We start from the raw sequence: 23,435 nt of genomic DNA on the forward strand, positions 1-23,435 counted from the left end.
GGAAGATAGGCAGGTAATGGAATGAGATAAGGCTTTGGAAATGGGGAACTGTCCAAACACATAGGGTCTAGTAGGTTAGGAATATCTATCTATCTATCTATCTATCTATCTATCTATCTATCTATCTTAAACCTAGAGAGAAGCTATGGAGACATCTCAACAGGAAATAGACATGTTATAATACAAATTGGGGAGGAGGAAGTAAATTAAATTACAGATGCAATCTTCACAAAAAGCATGGCCTTAGGAGGAAAATAGTGGAGTTTGGTGTGATGGAGAAGGAATTTCTTCTTCTGGAGAAGAAAGTCAGAGATCAGTGCTGGTTAGTTTGACCATGGGACACATCAGATTAGAGGATGACAGAGGCTGGGTCTAATTTTCACTTTATCAAAGAAGGTGTGGTTTTCAAGTTTGTGAGATAGTGGCACGCTATTCTTCAGACAAAGTAAGTACAATAGTTTGAAGCATTTCAAAGACGGTGCCATTTTTACTTACAAAGAGCTTGGAGGAAGGGTTGTCCTGAAAGAAGAGATGAAAATGGGGCATTCCAGGTAGACGTACATTCAGGATAAAATAATATCATAACAAGGGAAGAACCATTTCAGCATTGCTGGCTTGCTGTACAAGCATGGAACTTGCAGGATGCTCTTATGAAATTGCCTCCTGTTGCTTCAGGACTGCAAAAGTTCACAATTCGTTTATAGTTAAGCTCAATACTGTTATTTTGCATTAGTATATCTGCACGCCAAAGGATGTATTTGCAAGGGAGATCCAGTTCTTGGATTTTGCTGTCTCATTAGGGTAATATTGTGGTAGTCGCCAGCCTGCAATTAGAAACTATATTTTTCATTAGAGTGAGCTGTGGACTGTGACTTTTGGTATTCTATCTTGTGTCACAGGGGGCACTGCACCAGAAAGGTCATGCCGATAACATGAACAAAACCAATAAGATAGCTCTCCACTAAGGTTAGTGCTATTTAACATTGAAAGGTTGTATTTATGTTAGAGAATTAAAAGAAAGTAAAATCATGACATCCTAGAAATGTTAGAGCTGGAAAGCTCCCTAGAGGCACCCCAGTGAGCTTAAGGTTAAGTGACTACTCCAAGGTGACAAAGCTAGTTAGTGGCAGGATTTCTTTCCTTACCTGTGCTTTCCAGGTTCCCATTTTGAGCTTTCCCCACCATCAGAGTGCTTTGCATGTAAAAAAAAGTCAAAGCTTTTCATTCACAAAGTCATGTAAAACGTCAAGGATGAAAAACTTTTTTTTTATGTTACATTTCATATTCCTACTTGTGTCAGTGCAAGAACCAAATTGGTATGTGTTGGGGGGTGGTTGTAGAAGGACTTGAGAAACAAGCACACTCAAGAAGTAAGGTGGTCGTCAACTAAAGGCAAGTCCATATGCTTTTGAACTCACAGAGAATGCTTAACTTCTTATATAGCCCCTGTCTTTGTTTATTTTCTAGTAGGCAAGTAATTTCCTTACATAGGCACCTCTAAGTCACATTCATAGAAGTTGAAAATGCCACGAAGTGCCACGAAGGGGTCACTGATGCTGTGCTAGTCATTCAAGGGAGGAAGAGACTATGCCCACTGAGAAGCATGGGGAAGGTGTGCAGACATACTGTCATTAATTCTGGTCATAAAAGATGGAAAGGATTTGGAAATGTGATGAACAGGTTGATGGAACATTTGGAGAGGAGGTAGATTAGAAGGGTAAACACAATTGCTGGAAATAGAGAAGCATCTGGTTTCGTTGTGATTGGGAAGGGCTTGGACTGGACCCTACTCCTTAGTGTCTGGGTCACCTTAAGGTATTGCACATCTGCCTTCCTCAGCAGCAGCTGTTAACATTCCTTAGCTCTCTCTGTGTGCACTGTTACACACACCGTCTTATTTTACTTGTACAATAACCCTAGGCAGTAGGTAGTACTACAATATCCACTTAGAGAAAATGAACTTGAAGTTTATTTGGTCAGGGTGGCAAAGGTGGAATGTCATATTACATCACATGTAGAGATTCTAGCCACACATAGGATGTGGCTTCAATCCCAGCTCAGTATCACTCCCAAACCCATACCTTTCCTTTTTTTACTATTCATTTTCTTCCCATAATATGATTAGATTGTGGTTATGCATATGAGATCGGGTGGCTGATATAATGCACACAACAGGAAATGACGAGAATCTTAGCTTTTTAATGTAATTTTTAATTTTTTAAAAATATTTATTTTTTCAGAGACAGAGTACAAGTTGGGGAGGGACAGAGAGAGAGGGAGAGGCAGAATCTGAAGCAGGCTCCAGGCTCTGAGCTGTCAGCACAGAGCCCGATGTAGGGCTTGAACACACGAACCTCAAGATCATGACCTGTGCCAAAGTCGGAGGCCTAACCAACTACATCACCCAGGCTCCCCAAGAATCTTAGCTTTTTAAAAGAAGTCTGTGTGAAAATATTAGGGTCCAAAGTCAGGCAACCCAGGTTTGACTTCCAGCTCCACTCTCCTCACCCCTACACTGGTTGTGTGATTTTAAGCACAATCTCACATAGCATCTCCTAGCTAAGAGAAGTCCTTGTCTTTGTGTGCGATAGCCTTAAACTCCTATTGTCTCTGGGGTTTGTGCTCCTGTTCACCAGGGTGATGTCTTACCTACTGGGTTTTGCAGTTGAAGTCAGGGGCTGTTTGATCCGTTACCTTAGTAGCCTCAGCCTATCCTCAGCAGGTGTTCAGAGCTCAACAAAGACAAATATTTGGCTTGATTCAGTGATGACTCTACTGCCTTCACTTTTCCAGAGCCAGCCTTGTCACACACTTTTGTTGCCCCTGGAAGTCACACTGTGACAGAGGGTGGAACTTCAGGAAAGCTAGAGTCATGAAGGCCCAGGGCTTTCCTCTGGCCATCCATGTGATGGCCACCTGCCTATTGACAGTAGTGGGAGAGCAGAGTCTGTGAGTTCCAAATACATTGTGGGTAGCCCACTTCCACTTCTGGGATTTTCCAACTAAATATTTAAGAGTCTGTTGTGTCTGATCACTTGATGTTCTCACTTTTGCTCACTGTCTCCACATCACTTCCTAAATGACTTAGGTCAGAAAAGAAAGAATAGACTTTCCTATGCCTTGAATAGCCTTTAACAATTCAAGTGTTGACCTATAAATTAGATGCTTTATTTTTCTTTCTCATTGGCATGTTTAGGAATTCAAAGAGCACTTAGCAACTCACTGAATTAATAGGCAATTCCTCCAGTTTGTTTTTTAGTTCTTTTCTCTATCAGTATTCCGATATGTAGAGAGCCATAGAAATATAGATCAGATTCATTATTCTCAAGAATTTATCTGAAATTATTGAACAGGGACAATGCAAACTGCACATTCCCCCCTCTTTCTAAAGTCAAATGTGAATGCTAATTAACAGTTTAGTGGTGAATAGTGCCTTAGGGTTGTTGTCTTCTTTGGTAAGATAAACAGAAGATAAAGTCAGCTGGATTTTTAAAATTTAAAAGTTTAATTGTGTTTCTCATAATTTTATTTCCTTATAAGACACTTGGATATATATTCATCATACTTAAAAAGTATTAAAAACATGAAAAGCAGGCTCTAATGTCAAGGCAGTACAATCCATTTGGCCATTATCTGTATTATAAAAACTGTACAGGGCAGTGATGTGGATGTAATGATTTAGAAAGTTATAATTCTAAATGTATGGGGATGTGTTGATTTAGGTATGTTAATTGGTGTGTGCAGTAGACATTGGTAGTATTTCTGTCAAATTTTGTGGCCACATATATCAATGCCTCTTTGATTTTACCATGGGGCAACTACTGTGGAATTAGTGAGAGGTAACTAAGAAAATCTTCTTTTTAACTTTCTAAAGGGAAGAACCAAAAAATACATGTTTAAAATTTTTTGTATCTACAGGGCGCCTGGATGGCTTAGTCTGTTAAGTGTCCAACTCTTGATTTCATGTCAGATCTTGATCTCACGGTTTGTGGGATCAAGTCCAAAGCTGGGCTCTGTGCTGGCAGTGCTGTATTTGTTTGGGGTTCCCTCCCTCCCTCCCTCACTTGCTCCCTCTCTCTCTCTCTCTCTCCCTCCCTCTCTCCCTCCCTCTCCCCCCACTCTGCCCCTCCTCTGCTTTCAAGGCTCTCTCTCTCTCAAAATAAATACACATTTAAAAATTAAAATAAATAAATTTTCATAGCTGTAGAAAAAAATGCAAAACCTATATGAAACATATGAATTTAGAAGATTACATCAGTATGTGTTAGGTCTCTATACCCATTGGTAATTGAACTAATTTCTTTATAATTTCCAAAACAGAAAACATTCATAAAACCAATCTTTAATAAGACATGTAAGTTCACTTGCTTGGGTGACAATGTCAATAGATTAATAAAAAGAAAACCAGTTTAGAGAGATATTAAAAAAGGAAGAAAAAAAACAGAAAAAAAGATGTCAGATGAGGTATAGCAAACCACCAACCCATAACTAACTATTCCCTCAGGATGTGTCACTGGGTCTTCTGATTCTAGGTGAGTAGTCTGCCCAATGATGGATTGACATATCACAGATGGGGTATTTATACTCATGGCTTAGGATCATAGTGGTCCAAGTTCAAAATGCTGGCATCAGGATTTGTACCCATACACTCTGGCATTACTCCATGCTATTTGTTGTTCCTTTGTCTGCCTCCCTGTGAGAAAACTTTAATGTACGTTAAGTACAATATGGTGCGGTGATTTTTCCTGAAGATAGTGTATAATAATCCATCTCATTTGTTTCTGAATATGACATACCACATCATTCATTCACATGCACGTTCATTCAAAAGTACTCCCGGATGCCTGATGTTCGCCAGATACCTGTGGGCTCTGAGGATGGTTCAAAGAAAAAAATACGAAGTTCGCACTTGGGCTTTGTAGTATTGTATCATATTTATATTGAGTTATCAACTAACAGCATATTTTTATAAAACTAAATCCTTTCACAAATCTGAATAGCTTTCATATAAACACAACAGTTTAAAATACCACAGTTCACAACACACCATTTAAGCTCTCAGAATGGTATAGATTATTCTAAATTTTAAGACCTATCAAAGGTATAAAAGGAAGACACTCTTCCAGTTTTAAGTCTGTACCCTTTTACGTTTGAACACTTGGTTAGGTCACTTCTCTTACCAGACAGGAAGGCAATCTTTTCTCTGAGGATTTCCTCCCCCGCCCCTCCCCACTCTAGACATAGAGAGCGGCTTTGGGGTTGGGAAGCCAGACGTAAATGAAGGGTGGAAAGTAGGGAAAATGAAGAGAGCATTGGGGAAGTGAGATGTTCCAGAGTCCCACAGGTACCCCTCGTTTTGAGCTTCTTGTAATCTTCTGCCTGCCCGACTGTGAACACATGAATGAATGAGCTTGTCTGCCTGGTGGGTTCTTTCCGAGCTAGCTATCTTTCTCTCCACTGGAACACTGAAATTTTGTTTCCAGTACTCTCAAATTCCCGTTCTTGAACTAGTCTCAGTCTTGTCGGGGGACAAGGTCAGATATGCCATCAAAACAACTTCTGTGGAACACTAGGTTATATCCAGGTCCATTGAATCTACAGTGAATCAACCCTGTGCTTGGTGTGAACAGGAGAGAGAGGGAGCAGAAGAGGCAATCCTATCACTTTCCCTACAAGAAAAAGTATGCGGATTGGATGCTGAAATGATGTTCAGAATTACCTCTAGGTAAAATGAAGAAGATCACTGAAGCAGAGTAACAACAAAAGGCACGTTCAGCAAGTGATGAACATCTCGGGTGAACTAGCAGGTATTGTGCGCAGTGGAGGCAGAGAGGGTAAAGGAGTTTGCCTTCTGACAGGTTTTACATTCCAGACCTGAAGTTTGCATTTGTAGAGTTCCACCATAGAACACTGCAGCTGGGGAATGTTTTCAGAAGTTTTCCTTTAGGCCAGCAATAGTAGAAAGGAGTCACCAATGATATCATCTAGAAAATCACAGTTTCAATGTCTGTAATGGTCATTGGACCATATGTAGTGCTTAGTTAGCCCCGATCTGTCTTCAGGAGTCCATCCTTTCCCCCAGAGAAGCCCTCACTGCCTTTTTTCTTCTTACCTGCTCCTCGGATCTCGCCTGTCCAATATTTCTTCAAGCTTCTGCCAATGCTCTTTTGCATTTTCTGATGTTCCTCTGAGTATGAGAGAGCTCTGTCTGACAGGTCAGGGGAGTGGTCATTTGCGTTGCTACCAACTTTCACAGTTGTGTGCCCAGGAGGACACCCCCCACCCCCACCGTTGGGTATTAGACTGCAAAGCCTTTCACATCTCATGAAACCTGGTTTAATTTTTGTTTTCAAAGTTACTATATACACACCCATTAAAAAAATCAACTCAATCAGTATAGCACAAGGAACATTTCCTACTTCCAGAACATTTTTAAATGGGCCACTGGTCTTGATGCTAATATTAAAATTATTAAAAATATGTTTAAAACATATATTCAGCTAGATTTATCTTGGTCTTCATTTTAATGTGCAATATATGATACCAGGAGGGAAAGTTTTAAGTCTGTTTTTTTAGCACAAATTTTACATCTGTTCATTAGAATGTTACCTTATAGAATGTATTTTTATATACTTAAGGAAAGAGTGTTTAGAATACTAGTAAAGGAAAAAATAATACCTCAGAACACATCCACTATATGTTTGGTTCATAGTAGTTACATAATCTTGATGAGCAAAAAAAAAATTTTTTTAATTTATTTTTCAACGTTTATTTATTTTTGGGACAGAGAGAGACAGAGCATGAACGGGGGAGGGGCAGAGAGAGAGGGAGACACAGAATCGGAAACAGGCTCCAGGCTCTGAGCCATCAGCCCAGAGCATGACACGGGGCTCGAACTCCCGGACCGCGAGATCGTGACGTGGCTGAAGTCGGACACTTAACCGACTGTGCCACCCAGGCGCCCCATGATGAGCAAAATTTTTAATGAAATATCCATAAAAGTGTGATTCTTTAAAAATGACTCAAAAGTAAGGTTTTGGGGGCGACTGGGTGTTTCAGTCCACTGAAGGTTGACTCTTGATTTTGGCTCGGGTCACGATTCCAGGGTCGTGGGATTGAGCCCTGCCTTGGGCTCTGCACTAAGCATGGAACCTACTTAGGATTTTTTCTTTCTCTCCCTCTGTCCCTCTGCCCTGCTTCTGCTCTCTTGCACATGCTCACTCTCTCTCTCTCTCAAAAAAAAAAATGTTTTGGATGTGTTATACCATGCTTTACTGAGTATTGGAGTTTCCCCATCTAATCTCTGCTCCTTAAAATCCTGGAATAATTACAGAGAAAAAAAAGTTTCATGATGGTCAGGTCAGCAAGTACATTTATTCCAACAACACTCTGAGATTTGTTCAGTGTTACTAGTGGAATATTGTCTCCAATATAATTGTGTGAATTGTGTTAATACAGTAACAGTTCTCATTCCATGGTAAAGAATGGGGGGGTGGTGGTGATGTTCATGTCCAGTCCTTATTTTCTTTCTAACATTTATGTTTTACCATATTTATGTTTATATTTAAATCATTATCTCTAATCATCTCTGAATCCCTTGTACCCTGCATAATTTATTGTTAGGGTTGGTTGCACATAACAGAAATCCAAAAACAATAGTGACTTCAACACACATTAGTTTATTCTCCCATGTAAAAGGAGTTGAGAGATTGAAGGTCAGGTGCCATTATGTTACATCCTGGAATAAATCATGTCCCTTGAGCCTGGTATCCTTCTGTTCCATTGTTCCTAGATTGTTGGCACTTCAGCCATGGCACCTGAGTTTCAGGTAGCCCAAACTAGTAAAGGTAGATGGGAAAATGGGATCTAACCGTGCCTGTCCAGTCCTCTTAAGACTTTCATGAAATCCTTCCCAAAATTCATTTCTCTGTGATTAGTCAGAGCATAATCATAGATACCTGGTAGGCTGAGAAATTTTTTTTTTTTAATTTTTTTTTCAACGTTTATTTATTTTTTGGGACAGAGAGAGACAGAGCATGAACGGGGGAGGGGCAGAGAGAGAGGGAGACACAGAATCGGAAACAGGCTCCCGGCTCCGAGCCATCAGCCCAGAGCCTGACGCGGGGCTCGAACTTACAGACCGCGAGATCGTGACCTGGCTGAAGTCGGACGCTTAACCGACTGCGCCACCCAGGCGCCCCTAGGCTGAGAAATGTTGATATGTAGCTGGATATATTGCTCTCCCCCAATAATAATAAAGAAGTTCCATTAGTTGTAAAGAAGGCGAGAGTAGATTTCAGGTAGGTCCTAGCCACATATCTCCATAATTAGTTTCAAGCTACACTTTGAAGGTATTAACAGATAGGGAAAACACACTTTTCCATCTCTGTTCATCTCAGCTTGTGTTTAGTTTGCCTTTATTTTTACCATTAGCTTATTAATACATCCTTAATACATATTACTACATTTTTGTGCTAATATATATATATCGCTAAATTTTTCTTAAATCATTATTCCCTGCATTTGTACCATTCATTAGAACAATCTATCATGATGGCAAGATTTTAAATACTATTTCTATTTAATTATTTGTCTCATTCTAAACTACTGTGTGTGTTCATTTGTTAGGATTAAACTATCGTAGTCATAAGACCTTTATAGAGTTTTGTTAAAGCATATTCTTCCAAATTATACCTTTTTTTTGGCAAACATTTCTTACTAGTATTTATTTACTCATTTATGTGAACTTAAGTAAATTAACAGCTTTTGTTACAAATAATAGTAAAGATAATTTTGATTTTGATGGGAATAGCACTGAATTTGTAGACTAATGAGGGTATGATTTATATCTTCAGAAGATTGACACTTCCCTTTCAGGAACAAGATGTTGTTCTGCCTTGGTGAGTTTATTTGATATGTGTGTCCTTTAAATTTTATGGGATTATAATGTGGACAGTGTGCTTTTCTTTAAACCTCCTTCTAAGTAAGTAGTTTGTGCCGATATGTTGAATATGTATTCTTTTTGCCAAAACTTTCGGAAGTTGGCTATTGTTGGCAAATAAGAAAACTACTTATTTTGTACATTTAGCTTGCCTTTGTCACAGTATAGAATACAAAATCTCAGAATTCTGCAGTTGGTTTGCCAAGATTTTATGAGAAGGCAATGCTATCTAGAAATTAATTTATCTCTTAAGACTATTGGATTGGGTAGAACTTTGATCACAATACTGAAAAATACATCACAAATACTGTTAATAGTTGCTGTGGTTGTATTTTGATGCTAAATGTTAGGAATAGAGTTCAGGTAAATTCCTTACCAGGTTGTCGGCATATCCTTGTATTTCTCTGTTGCTAGCCTTATGTATGTAAGTATTTATGTATGTATGTATGTATGTATGTATGTATGTATGTATTTTTAAATTAGTTTCAACAGCCATTACTAATTAGGTGAGTTTCATTCTCCATTCTCCATTAAGATTTTTTTTTCTTTTTTAGTCTATTGTAGTACTAAGTTTTATCTCCTAATATTGAATGATCCTTTCATTTCCTGGATGATGTCTCCTAGCTCATGATGTGTCTTTTAGTCCTCAGCTTAATTGTATTTATTTATATTTTATTCATCTATTTTGCACAAAAATGAGTTTAATCCATACACTCTTCTTACTTTTTCTATTTCTAGAATTTGGTAGAAGAATTTTGGCTTTTAAAGTTTCCAATTTTTTAAGAACTCTGTAATGGTTCTATTCTTTTTTTTTTTTAATGTTTATTTATTTTTGGGACAGAGAGAGACAGAGCATGAACGGGGGAGGGTCAGAGAGAGGGAGACCCAGAATCTGAAACAGGCTCCAGGCTCTGAGCTGTCAGCACAGAGCCCGACGCTGGGCTCGAACTCATGGACCGTGAGATCATGACCTGAGGTGAAGTCGGCCGCTCAACTGACTGAGCCACCCAGGCGCCCCTGTAATGGTTCTAAATAGTATAACAATTATATATATTTAAACAGATACCTGGTGCTAATTAAATGGATTTTTCATTTCTTTATTTTTTAGTAGTATATTTAAGTCATATGCCATTTTCAGTGAACATTAACAATTTATGAGTTTTCTGGGTCGAGGTCCATTACATTGATACTTATTTAGATATTAAAATACAAATTAGTGTATTCAAATATATACAAATATTTTCCTTTTATATTGTTTTACAATACCTCCTGCCTGGTATTGAAGACTTTTTTTGTTATTCATGTGACTTATATTTTCCATACCTTTTTTGACCCTTTCTCAAACATGCCAGGTCATTTTAGGAATTATTTCATAAAAGTATTTTTTGATGAAATTCCTTTTTCCTGTTTTAACTTAATCATTTCTATTCTTTCTTTAATAGTGTCTTTCACATTTTTGTAGAATAGTTTTCTTAAGGGAATATTTATATCATTTTTATAGTTTCTGTCCGCATGAGCATGTACTTATTCAGTATGTTCCCTAGAGTGTTCATTTCTAAATATATGATATATTATGGTTTATTTCTTGCATAACCCAAGTATCCTAATGAGCATGAATTATTCTGTTTTTAGTGTTCATTTGCCCAATGTATTAGACTTTTCTTTATCCTTTTGTTTCTAATTTCTAGTTTAATCTCATTTACGTTAGAGACTATAGCCTTGATGGTTTTATTTTTCAGATACTTTTTGAGACTTTCTTTCTAGTCTGGTTTCCTTATTACAAATGTTCATCTAGAGTTAGAAATAATATGTTTTCTTTTTTGACTCAGGGCAGAAGATTTTTCTCCCTACACATAGATATAAAATCATGTTGTTTTTATTCACAGACACTATACGCTGATTTTTTTTTGTCTTTTTGATCTAACATTTTCTGAGAGTTGTATATAGTACAATCGCATGACTACAGTTTTGTACATCTCTCCCTATGTGCCTCACAGTTGTCTCTTTATATATCTCAGTGCCATTCTGTTGTTTGATGTATAAATGTGTCAATGGTGGTTATGTCTTCTTGGAGAACCATACTGTATTAAAAAAGAAAACCGCAACAATGAAACCTTTTTCCTGTTCCATTGTCAGTGCTGATGCTACACTAAGCTGCTCCTTGCAAGTAAGCATTAATTGAATGACATTATCAGATGTTACTGTTCAATTCAACTCAGATATGTGCATGTACAGTATGTTTAAGTTAGAGTGTCTTGTCAGTTAGCACTGTTATTAAGAACTTTAAGTTCAGGGGTGCCTGCGTGGTTAGTTCGATTGATCTCAGGTCAGGATTTCGCGTTTGTGGGTTCTAGCCCCCCATGGAGCTCTGTGCTGACAGCTCAGAGCGTGGAGCCTGCTTCAGATTCTGTGTCTCTCTATCTCTCTGCCCCTCCCCTGTTCGTGCTCTGTTTCTCTCTGTCTCTTAAAAAACAAAAAACAAAAAACAAAAAAAAAGGACTTTGACTTTAAATCAAAGAGCCGTTAGATACGGTGATTTGTATTTCAAATATTAGTAGTGATTTTTAAAATTTCAGGTTCATATTCAAGTTCAGTGAGATTGCACTAGAGAAATTATATGCAAGACTCATTTAAGTTTGTGATAGCTTCGATAAATGATAAACGTAAGCTTCTTTTGATGGATGTTCAATAGTAACATCTGATGTTACAAATGTGTATTTACCCATTTCTGTATACCACAAAAATCTCATAAAAGAAAGTCTGAATTTTAGCTACAATGTTAAAATTACCTTCTGAGAATCAAGGTATTCACGGGAAATCCAGAGTGAGAATGCATTAGTAGGACCACTGAACATTCAATAAAAGTGTTATTTCCAATCTATTCTAGACATAAATATTATCTGGCAACCAGGATTTACTTCAGTAGAGGGATCTCTAAAGCAAAGAAAAAACAGTAGCATTAGTCATGAGAATATTATTAGCCACGCTTGTTGATGAATTTTAAAAGAGACCCTGATTTTTGTCCCAAATGTGAACTAAACTTACACTTTTGTTGGGCTTAGAATTTTGATAGACTTAAAATCCTATGTCTTCTTGTGTTTTAATCATGAAAAATAAATAGTAATTGCCCCGGGCTATGCATTCTGCAAATAGATGTGTAGATGTGCTTTCAGTCTCCTTTTTAAAAGAACATTGTAATTCAGTAAGTGCTATGATTAAAGACTGTACTTGTATGACACTTAAGTTTTTAATGTCAGTTTCATCACTCATAAAACGTGAAGAAAAAGAGCACCCACCTCATAGATTAGTTGCGATGATTGTTTCTCAAGCATTGAGGTTTTCAATAAGGGCTTTTAAAAAAGCCTTGCCTTGCCTTTCTTTCTCCTCTTCTTCCTCCTTTTCCCACTATTTCTGCTTTACAAACATGCCATACTTACAGGAAAGTGCTTCTATTAAGTTGTCCTAAGAATCACCTGAGATTAAGTTAGTTCTTAGCCCAATTCCCCTTATGTAGTAAGCAGTTGGTAAATGGTACCTGTTTTTTATTATCACCTTATCTTCAGTTTTGTGTGAGAAATCAAGTTGAAAACAAACAAACATAGAATTTGGTATGAGATTTTTTAAAATCAACAAGAATTTATACAGCATTTATTCTGTACTCTTCTGAGCATATTGCAAACTTACTTGACCTTTGATTCAGTCCTGTGAGGTGGGCCCATTGTGGAGAGCACTTAAGCATTAGAAGGGTAGGAACTTGCTTGAGGTCACAGCTTGAAGTGACAGCTGAGATTCAAGCCCAGGCAATCTGACTCCAAAGCTTGTTCCTGGACCTCTAGATAAGGCTGCCTCTGAGCTTGAGTATAGCCTAGTTGGGTGATTGCCCAAGTTCACTTGATTTCTGTGTCTGATGCCATCAAATACACATAAGGAAACTTCGAGAAAAGCAAGAACACCTGTGGCAGATAGTTGTTTGGATGGTTGCGTGAAGCCCAGTATCAAGCATTTAGCCCTTTACCTACATGTGTTCTGTGCCCAACAGATAGTTTACAGAATTTTTATTTGAGCAACTTTCAAATATGTATAAGACATCTATAAAGTCAGGGTTTTTTCTTCATGTTATAGAAGAGAAAGGATAAGTTGAAAGCTATTTATCTACCAATGTTCACATCTATGGGCTCAGTGCTTCATTTAAAAATGTGCTTCAAGAAAAATGGGGCAGCTGGGTGGCTCAGTTGGTTAAGCGTCTGGCCTCAGCTCAGGTCATGATCACCTAATTTGTGAGTCTGAGCCCAACATCTGGCTCTGTGCTGACCGCTCAGAGCCTGGAGCCTGCTTCAGATTCTGTGTCTCCTTCTCTCTTTACCCCTCCCCTGCTCACACTCTGTCTGTCTCTCTCAAACATAAATAAACATTAAAAAAATAAAGAGATAAAGGGAATTAAAATGTAGTTCAATAGGGGCCCCTGGGTGGCTCAGTCGGTTAAGACTTCGGCTCAGGTCATGATCTCATGGTTCGTGGGTTCGAGCCCCGAGTCGGGCTCTGTGCTGACAGCTCAGAGCCTGGAGCCTGCTTCGCATTCTGTGTCTCCCTCTGTCTTTGACCCTCCCCCACTTGGGCTCTGTCTCTGTCAAAAATAAGTAAAATGTGGGGCGCCTGGGTGGCGCAGTTGGTTAAGCGTCCGACTTCAGCCAGGTCACGATCTCGCAGTCCGTGAGTTCGAGCCCCGCGTCAGGCTCTGGGCTGATGGCTCAGAGCCTGGAGCCTGTTTCCGATTCTGTGTCTCCCTCTCTCTCTGCCCCTCCCCCGTTCATGCTCTGTCTCTCTCTGTCCCAAAAATAAATAAACGTTGAAAAAAAAATTAAAAAATAAATAAATAAATAAATAAATAAATAAATAAATAAATAAATAAATAAAATGTAAAGAAAAACATTAAAAAATGTAGTTCAATAAAAACATACTAAAAATGAAAATTACTTGGGGCGCCTGGATGGCTCAGTTGGTTAAGCGTCCAACTTCAGCTCAGGTCATGATCTCACGGTCTGTGAGTTTGAGCTCCGCGTCGGGCTCTGTGCTGACAGCTCAGAGCCTGGAGCCTGTTTCAGATTCTGTGTCTCCCTCTGTCTCTGACCCTCCCCCTTTCATGCTCTGGCTCTCTCTGTCTCAAAAATAAACATTGAAAAAAATTTTTAAAAAATAAAATTAAAATTAAAATTACTAAAACCAACCATTGACCTAACCAATCCTTGGCATATTTGAGGGAGGAGGGGGGAGGAATGAATGAGAAGTGGTATTTAGAGGTTGTTTACAAATGGAGACAAATGCACATTAACTAAATGCAGATTGCTTAGAAAACAGATAAATGTTAATACTTTATTAGTTGAAATGCTCTTGGTTTCACAGAAAACTAGAAGAGCTAGCTCACACAAAACATGGAGGCTAACAAAAGGGTAAAGTCCTATCACCCATCCCTAAGCTTGGATGTAAACTTGGGCCTCTTAAGTAAATAAAACATGCATCAACAGGTGTCTGAAGCCAATAGTGCTTCTTTGTCAATATCTTAGTGTTCTTCCCACTCTATCCCTCTCTCACCCTCCCGCTTGGAATCCTACTTCTCTCTGCAGAATGGCGTGCCCTCTGTTGCCATAGAAGGATACTTACTGTAGAGCCACTCAAGTTTTATGTCCTCAGTTGCAGCCCCCAGCACTTCTTAGTTCCAAATCTGGAGAGCATCCAGACAAGGGAGGAATGCAATCTTCACCCCATTTTGCTTAGATATCTGTTCGCTCATACTTGCCATTGGGGACTGCACAAACCCAGAAAGTTAATTATGAAGGTTTTTAGAAGTGCCATGGAAAATATAAAACGAGAAGCAGAGTAAGAGAAACTGAGGAGGAGGTAGAAGAGACTTTAAATGTTAAATAGGGTGGTCACAGGAGTCCTCATGAAGGTGGTGTTTGAGAAAGGACTTTTAGGGGTGGGAGTTAGCCAAAGACACATCGAAGAGAGTATGTCTGGTCTTGTAAACAGGATAGCAGAATATTTCATTTTGTAGTTAACCTAGGATGTGCAACTTAAAAAAATAGCATGGGTTTGCCTGCCAGTGGTCAGAAGATAAGGCCATTTGAGGCAGAAGAGAATGAAATAATGCAGATGGTGCAGGGAAGGTCTTGGAAGCAGGAAGCCATCTGACATGAATTTTCTGTGTGAGGACTAGAGCGTGGAGAAAACCTGGAGAGTAGATTGCACTCATCGAAGGGACACTGACATGCCATGCTAAAGACTTAAGTCCTTACAAAGTAGGGACAGTCTGCTAATATATGTGTAATTCCTTGATTCTCTCTAGGAAAGTCTTTTTTGTGATAGCACAGATTCTCATCTCTGTTTCTTACATAAATACAGATCACACACTTTAAATGAATTTTATGTATTTGTATGGCCATCAACTAGAAATACACAGAGAAGTCACTTTGAATTTTTAGTCCCACCAATCAATATTTATGAGGTCACAGATAAATTATACCACCTCACTGAGGCATCCACACTTTCAATTTAAAATTTAGATATATCATTTGCCTTTATTGATTGCCAAGATAGATCAATTAGGTAAGGTATATAGACTGGCTGAAACAGGCGCTCAAGAAATATTTGTTATCTTGCCCTCTTCTTGTAGGCTTGGTATATTCTCTATCAATTTTATTTTTCTATTCCATTTTGTATTCTGGATTCAAAGTGGCAAAGATTCTACCAATAACAACAACAAAAATTAAATTGTAATAAGATTGTAGAAAAACATGTGTAAGTAAAAATCATTTTATATGTGAAGAAGCTCTTGTCTCAGGAGACAAATCTATTGATGTCAACAATAATATCTATGTTGTGTTAATTCAGCAAGCTTCGGTTTTACTTTCAAGTATCAGTTTCAAGTAATACAACTTGAATTAGAAGATACCTAAAACAAGGAACTTGGCATTGGTTCAATAGCTAATGAGAAACAAATTGGTAAACAAATTGATAATTCAAAATAATTTCTGTGTGTACTATACTGCCCACCTCCACATGGGACATAACTGATACACAATGTTTTTTGAAATTATGTTTTCTATGAAGACTCCAACTTTATTTCTCCAAATAGGCAAAGCACTAAGTTTGTATTTAATATCATTAGTACACGTAAGTGCAACATGGTGAGGCTACAGATACAAATTTTCACAGTATCCTCGATAATTTTAAAAAAAATATATATTTTCTTGGTATACCATGCATCAATAATCTATAAGAAAGAAACCAGAGAAATCACACATGAAGAGACCAAAGCTGTTAAACATAGGCAAATATAATTTTGTTTCTATCTTCAAGTTTATATAGGGCAGCATATTTGTTTTATGTGGCAGTCAGAAGTTTTTATATCAAGTCCATTCATACTTTACCAGAGCAGATTTTGTAAAATAATCTCACCCATTGACATGACCTCTTAATTTTATGAGGTTTTTTGCACTTAATGTTTATCTCCAGTCATGTGTCATTTTGATGATGGCATGCATTAGAAGTACCATGTCTTTGAACATGAGATTCTGAAGACAGCCAGTAGCATCCCCCCTTTTGCCTCCTTGTACTAATCACCTTCCTCCCCTTGAAAAAAGAAGTAACTCACACCCAGAAATTTCCTCCCCCATCACACTGAGCTCCATTACTACAAAGTCTTTTGTGGGGTACCTAGGTGGCTCTGTCATTTGAGCGGCTTGCCCTAGATCTCAAGGTCTTGATCTCAGGGTCATGAATTTGAGCCATGCATTGGGTTCCACACTAGGTGTGAAGCCTGCTTGGAGAAAAAGAAACAAAGAGGGAGGGAGGGAGGGAGGGAGGGAGGGAAGGAAGGAAGGAAGGAAGGAAGGAAGGAAGGAAGGAGAGATAAAGAGAAAGAGAAGGAAGGAAGGAAAGAAGGAAAGAAAGAAGGAAAGAGAGAAAGAGAAAGAAAGAGAAGGAAGGAAAGAAAGAAAGAGAAAGAGAAAAAGAGAGAAGGAAGGAAGGAAAGAAGGAAAGAAAGAAAGGGAGAGAGAGAGAAAGAAGGAAGGAAAGAAAGAAAGAAGGAAAGAGAGAGAAGGAAGGAAAAAAGGAAAGAAAGAAAGAGAAGGAAGGAAGAAAAGGAAAGGAAGAGAAGGAAGGAAGGAAAGAAGGAAAGAAAGAAAGGGAGAGACAGGGAGGGAGAGGGAGAGAGAGGAAGAGGGAGAGAGGGAAAGGGAGGGAGGAAGGGGGAGAAGGGGAGAGGGAGGGGCTTTCTTTGTATTTTAAAGAATGTTGATAAGGCAACTTAGTAAACTGGAAATCTGCCTATGTGATATCATGCCTTTATTAATAGCTATCAGCTCATATTTGAGATGGTTAATTTTGAACCCTGTAGAGATCTGAAAATTAGCATCTTTGAAAATGTTACATAGAATGTATGTATTTTCTGCATATATTAAAGGTAATCATGAGTATATGAAGGCCATTATGATGATCGGGTTGGAGGAAGTTCTAAGGGGAATAAAGGACTCCTTAAAGGATAAGGAAAAGACAGTAAAACCTTTGAGGTCACTGAAGTATGCTTATGATTTATTTCATATTTCACAGTTACTAGAAAATAAGATTATATCGCAATAAAATAAACACAGCTCAAATAAAAGGATCTGGAGATTTTGTTTCAAGAAAATAGTTTTATCAAGTTAAGACCCAATTTCTACTTTCTCATTAGCAGTGACTTAATTTTACTTCATATATTGTCTCAAAATAATCATAAACAAATTTGTTTTCTTAAGATCACAGAGATTTAAATTTGCTTTGATGCCAATCATTCTGGGCAAGAAAAGATACTTTTTTTTTTTTTAATGATGAAATGTCTTCCAGAAAGCTACAGAACTGTGTCTAATAAAACACATATCTAGGGTGAAGAAAATATCTGCTGACTTGATAATGTTTTTTGAGTATTACTTTTAAATTTTATGAGCTGTCTGCTGTTCTATCCTTTTCTTGATCTCTGAGAAATAAAGAGGACTTTGCAATTGGAAAATACGCATCTTTCCCTGTATGTTGCTTTTAACCAACGTTGTGATGGTATATGTCACACAGGTTTTGAAAAATGCAATGACTACAACCTTTCTGGAAGAAGAATGTCTTTCAGACTTTGTAATGTAGAGCTGAATATTAGATACAATATGCACTGTGTTCACTTTTTCTTAGACTATTCAAATAAACTTTCACAGCCAGTAGAGAAGACCACTTTAGGTAACTTATTTTTTGGGTAAGCTAAGCCATTCAGTGTTTTGAGTTTTCTAAAGCCTTTTGGGAGGTACATTTATACTCTTTGCCTGACGAGGCATAATGTCTATTCCTTGACACTTTGGGAATCCCAGGGAATTAATGAGCAGGTACAGAGAGAATCTTCATATGAAAGACATCTGGTGATACCGTTATTGTCTTAATGTATACAGGCTACAAATGTTAGAGCCTAGAGTTCTTCCCATACGGTTCACAGATCTGTTCTAACTGTACATAATGGTTCCAATAAAAGTTCTAATAGACTAAATGCACTCTATAGTTTTTGCTGTGCGTATTCCCAAAAGGGCCTATTTTCTGGATTTTTTTTCTTATCTGTTACCCATTACTCTTTCCCATGAATCATGAATTGGCAGAATCTAGTGTTGTGAGGTAGGTTGTGAGGTAGGTTGTTTTTCTTCTTTGCTTCCGTTAGAAAAGACAAGAATTAGGGCAGTTGTATACTCCTATTGATTTATACTTCTGATGTGGCCAATTGGACTCAGAGAAGATAGAAAAAAGAGTCAGATACAGGGACAGAGATCAAGACATAATGTGTGGAGAAAGGGATATGGATTGAAACATACTAAGGAAGTTATTTAGATAAAGAAGGACATGGTGAAAATTTCAGTGTTCGGTGGATTGCTTTTATTTTTGTGTTACCAAGCTGCTTGACTTGGTAAGAATGGGGATTCTAACTTCCATTCTGTGAAGATTTTCCAAGATACCTTCACTGGGCAAACCCCTGACTGGCTGTTTTCCAGGTCATGAGGCACAGGAAACTTTGGTTAAGCTGAGAGTCTAGGGTTCATTGACTCAGGCATAACCTGTGACCTGTCAGCTTCTCCCTTTTTTCCCCCTTGATATGTAAGAATTTCCTCCCTTTCTCCTCTTGTTCTTTTTCTTTTTTTCTTTCCTCCCCTCCCCTCCCCTCCCCTCCCCATTCCCTTCATAGAATTGAGTGACTCCATCATTTAACATAGAATACCCAGTATGCATCACAAGTTCCCATCACTCATCTAGCTCATCCCCTGACTACTTCATCCATCAACCCTCACTTTGTTCTCTATAGTTAAGAGTCTTTTCTGGTTTGCTTCTCTCTCTCTCTTTTTCTTCCCTTCCCCTTTGTTTATCTGTTTTGTTTCTTAAATTCCACATGTGAGTGAAGTCATATGGTATTTGTCTTTCTCTGATAGACTTATTTTAGTTGGCATAAGACACTCTAGTTCCATCCGCACGGTTGCACATGGCAAGATTTCATTCTTTGATGGCTGAGAAATATTCCATTGTGAGTGTGTGTGGGGGGGGTGGTACATATATATATATACAACACATATTCTTTATCGTCAGTTGATGGACATTTGGGCTCTTTCCATACTTTGGCTATTGTTGATAGTGCTGGTATAGACATTGGGATGCATGTGTCCCTTTGATTCTGTTTTTTTTTTTTTTTTTTTAATCCTTTGGGTAAAAACTTAGTGCTGCAATTGCTGACTCATAGGCTGGTTCTATTTTTAACTTTTTGAGGAACATCTGTACTGTTTTCCAGAGGGGCTGCACAGTTTGCTTTCCCACCAGCAGTGCACGAGGGTTCCCCTTTCAGTTTCTACACAGCGAAGGAAATAATCAACAAAACTCAAAGACAACTTAAGGAATGGGAGAAGATATTTGCAAATGGTACATGTGATGAAGGGTTAGTATCCAAGATGTGGGAACACGTCAGGGTCACCAGTTGTGAGTTTGGATTTCGGCTTTGTCCAGCAAAGCCGAGGGGGGCACAAAGGATTACTAAAGACTCCATCCGAGTCAGGGGAGGTGAGAGGGAGGCTATGAGAAGTCTCCCCGAGCTGCTCTCAAGCTCCTGCATGTGCTGAGATGCCATTTAGAGTAACATTGCGCAATACGTTGGTGGGCTATGTGCCGGTAAGAACGTATAGAAAACGTGCAAAAAACAGGACAGGATAAAATATTCCAGGTGATAACATTGTCTACGGAATTTATGACAACAGGCAGGATCTAACCCCTAGATAGACATGAACTAGATAAGCAAAGTGAGTGCCCCCTAGAGAGATATGAACTAGATAAACCAAGCATGGTCTGCTGTTTTCAGCAAGGCCAGAAAGCAGTTTTCTGCTTTGCAATGTGTTCTTTATAATCTCCTAACCCAGGACATAGCTATTTGATTTCCCACATCAAAATCTGTAAAGAACTTCTCAAACACAGCACCCAAATAATAAATAATCCAGTTCAAGAAATGGGCAGAAGATATGGAAAGTCATTTTTCTAAAGAAGATATGCAGATGTCTAACACACACATGAGAAATGCTCAATAGTACTCTCCTCTTGCCATTTCAAAGGCATTTCCAACAAGCTTTATTCATGTATTCCATTTATTTATTTTGGAGGGGCTGGTTCTTTATTTCAAAAGGACACCTGTTGATTTGCAATACCAAAATAGTTGCAGTATTAATTTCTTTCTCTCAATTAGCCCCCAGAGAGAGCGAGCACACCCAAGGAGAGTGCATTTTAAGCCACTGAGCAGCAGGATGCACTTAACAGACCTCACAGAAACCTCACCAAAAAGGGGAATTGGGTGGGGAAAGAAACTTTTTTTAAAAAGATCAGCACGACATCCGCCCAAAGACTGCAGAGAGTTCTCAGCCATTGGGATGGCCAGTGTGCCCCAATCCTAAAGAAGCAAAGTTTCAAAATAACATAAAATTTAAAACCAGTTTTGGACATAAGCTACTTAAGATCTCTCCGGCACTAACTGATACAAAGCACAATGAGGTGGCACTTTTAACGTTTATTTATTTTTGGGACAGAGAGAGACAGAGCATGAATGGGCGAGGGGCAGAGAGAGAGGGAGACACAGAATCGGAAACAGGCTCCAGGCTCTGAGCCATCAGCCCAGAGCCTGACGCGGGGCTTGAACTCCCGGACCGCGAGATCGTGACCTGGCTGAAGTCGGACGCTTAACCGACTGCGCTACCCAGGCGCCCCGAGGTGGCACTTTTAGAGGCAACAGCTTCAGACCCACAAAAGGGTGACAAGTCTGTTTCATATGGCCAAATCAATGGCAAACACATGATTTTCTTTCTTTCTTTCTTTCTTTCTTTCTTTCTTTCTTTCTTTCTTTCTTTCTTTCTTTCTTTCTCCTTCCTTCCTTCCTTCCTTCCTTCTTTCTCTTTTCTTTTCTTTTCTTTTCTTTTCTTTTCTTTTCTTTTCTTTTCTTTTCTTTTCTTTCAAGGAGGCAGGAGAGCAAATAAGTGGTCACCTCAACATCAGGGGAACCTGATTCATTCTGTGAGGGGTTGGGAAAGGGGTAAAAATACAAGAAGGATTTGGTCTCAGAGGGCTCACATCTCAATTTGGTCAATTCTGATGAAAAAATAAAAATAAAAACAAAGTTGCTTGAAGATGCCTTAAAGCTGAAACTGTGAGCCACACTTTTTCGTTTTTAATTCCTCCTGGAATCACTGTGGAATCACCGTGGGTCCCTTTCCTGTCTCTGACCCTCAGTAAGGCAGGCCCCTGCCTTTCTCCCTCCCTCCCCTGTGGAGGGGACAGTATGCATTAAGTCAAAACATTTCTTTCCAAATGGAAGGAAGGTGTTAGACTACTGCCTCAGACGTGGAATTGTTAGGAATGTTGTACAAATGGCTGCTGCATCATCAACAACAGAAAAGGTAATTGCAAAACGTGTATAACGCAACATGCTTTCAAGAACCCTTTTCATTGTGCTCACAATCTCTTAAATGTCGTTTCCGAAGGTGCTCAGCCTCAAGCCCAAATGGAACCTCAGGAGAGAGGCAGGGACATTGTTTTGAAAAAGACACAGGAGTTGGGGTGGGAGAGAGGTGGCAAAGAGAGAAAGCAGCCTTCCAGTGGAAGGTCAGCCCTCAGTTCCAAGGCCAGCTTCTGTCTGGCGAGGGAAAGGCAGAGTGGAGGTCAGAGGGAGGAGCAGAGGCAGCGTGGGACTGGGGTGCTGTATACCTCATTCAGGTCAGACAGACTCGAGCCGGCCTCTTGGTACAGACGTGCTCCCCTTTGGTGCCTCTCAGCTGATCTTGCAAGTCATTAGTTGTCTTCTCCAGCTTGGCCACTGACCTCTCCGCAAACTCGGCACAGGGCTCTGCCTCCTGGACTGTACCCGCAAGAAGCCTTACCCCGTCCCCACATTTGTCTTCCCTCTGAGAGTCCTTTTCTTCAGCAGTACTCAGGCACTTCACGTTCAGGTCTGTCGGTCTGGTTGGCTCCTCTGTCTCCAGGCACAGGGACTCTGAGGCTTGGCTTGCTCCTCTCTGCCCTCCAAGTCCCCCTCTGTAATCCCCAGCCACTTCTTCATACTTCCCACTGCCTCTTCTGCAATGCACTTTGCTTCTCCGAGTTGGATTTCCTGGAGTTCTGTCTTTACTTCATCTTTTTTTTTTTTTTGTAAATGTTACTTACTTATTTATTTATTTATTTATTTATTTATTTATTTATTTATTTTTGAGACCCAGAGAGAGGATGAGTGGGGGAGGGGCAGAGAGAGAGGGAGACACAGAATCTGAAGCAGGTTCCAGGCTCTGAGCTGTCAGCACAGAGCCCTAGGCAGGGCTCAAACTCACAAGCATTGAGATCATGACCTGAGCTGAAGTCAGATGCTTAACCCACTGAGCCACCCAGGCATCCCTACTTCAACTTGTAAGGCTTGGTGTTCCGTAACTTTCATTCCTCTCTCCCTCCCATCAGTGGCTTTTTCAGCTTCCTCTCGCTTTTGCAGGGCAGTGGCCAGGTGCTCCTGGGCCAGCTCCTCTTCCACCTGGTGGATCCTGGGGTTCAAGGAGGCCACCTCAGCCTCTGCCTGCTCCCAGGCTCGACCTCCCCGCCTCGGCCCGAGAGCAGAGAGGGCGCTTGGCCCCCTCCTGGGTATCCTGGCCTTCCTGCTGCAGAGCCTGGATCCTACACTTCAGTGCCTCCGTGGCGGTGACCCTGGCCGTGGTGCCCACCCAGCCCCTGCCCACTCCCGCTCACTCTTAGCTTCCTGCCGCCTCTTTTGGGATCCGCAGATGCTTCTCTGCAGCAACCTTTAAATAGCAGGTAGCAGGAAAACAACGGCCAGGGCCAGAAGAGTCTTTCAGACAACTTTTTCCTTGGGGTTTAATAAAACAGACCTCTTCTGAGAAGAAATGATCAGAGATGTCTTATGACAGGCATG

At 39.6% G+C, this 23,435-nt stretch overlaps 1 pseudogene; it reads right to left on the reverse strand.

Annotated features, from left to right (window-relative positions):
• Positions 1 to 14,511: 14,511 nt before the first annotated feature.
• Positions 14,512 to 23,435, reverse strand: part of LOC121040010 (tropomyosin alpha-3 chain-like) — a 42,551-nt pseudogene continuing 33,627 nt past the window's right edge.

This window comes from Herpailurus yagouaroundi, unplaced genomic scaffold (genome assembly GCF_014898765.1).
Source record: "Herpailurus yagouaroundi ecotype Mexico unplaced genomic scaffold, PumYag 181, whole genome shotgun sequence".
NCBI lineage: Eukaryota > Metazoa > Chordata > Mammalia > Carnivora > Felidae > Herpailurus > Herpailurus yagouaroundi.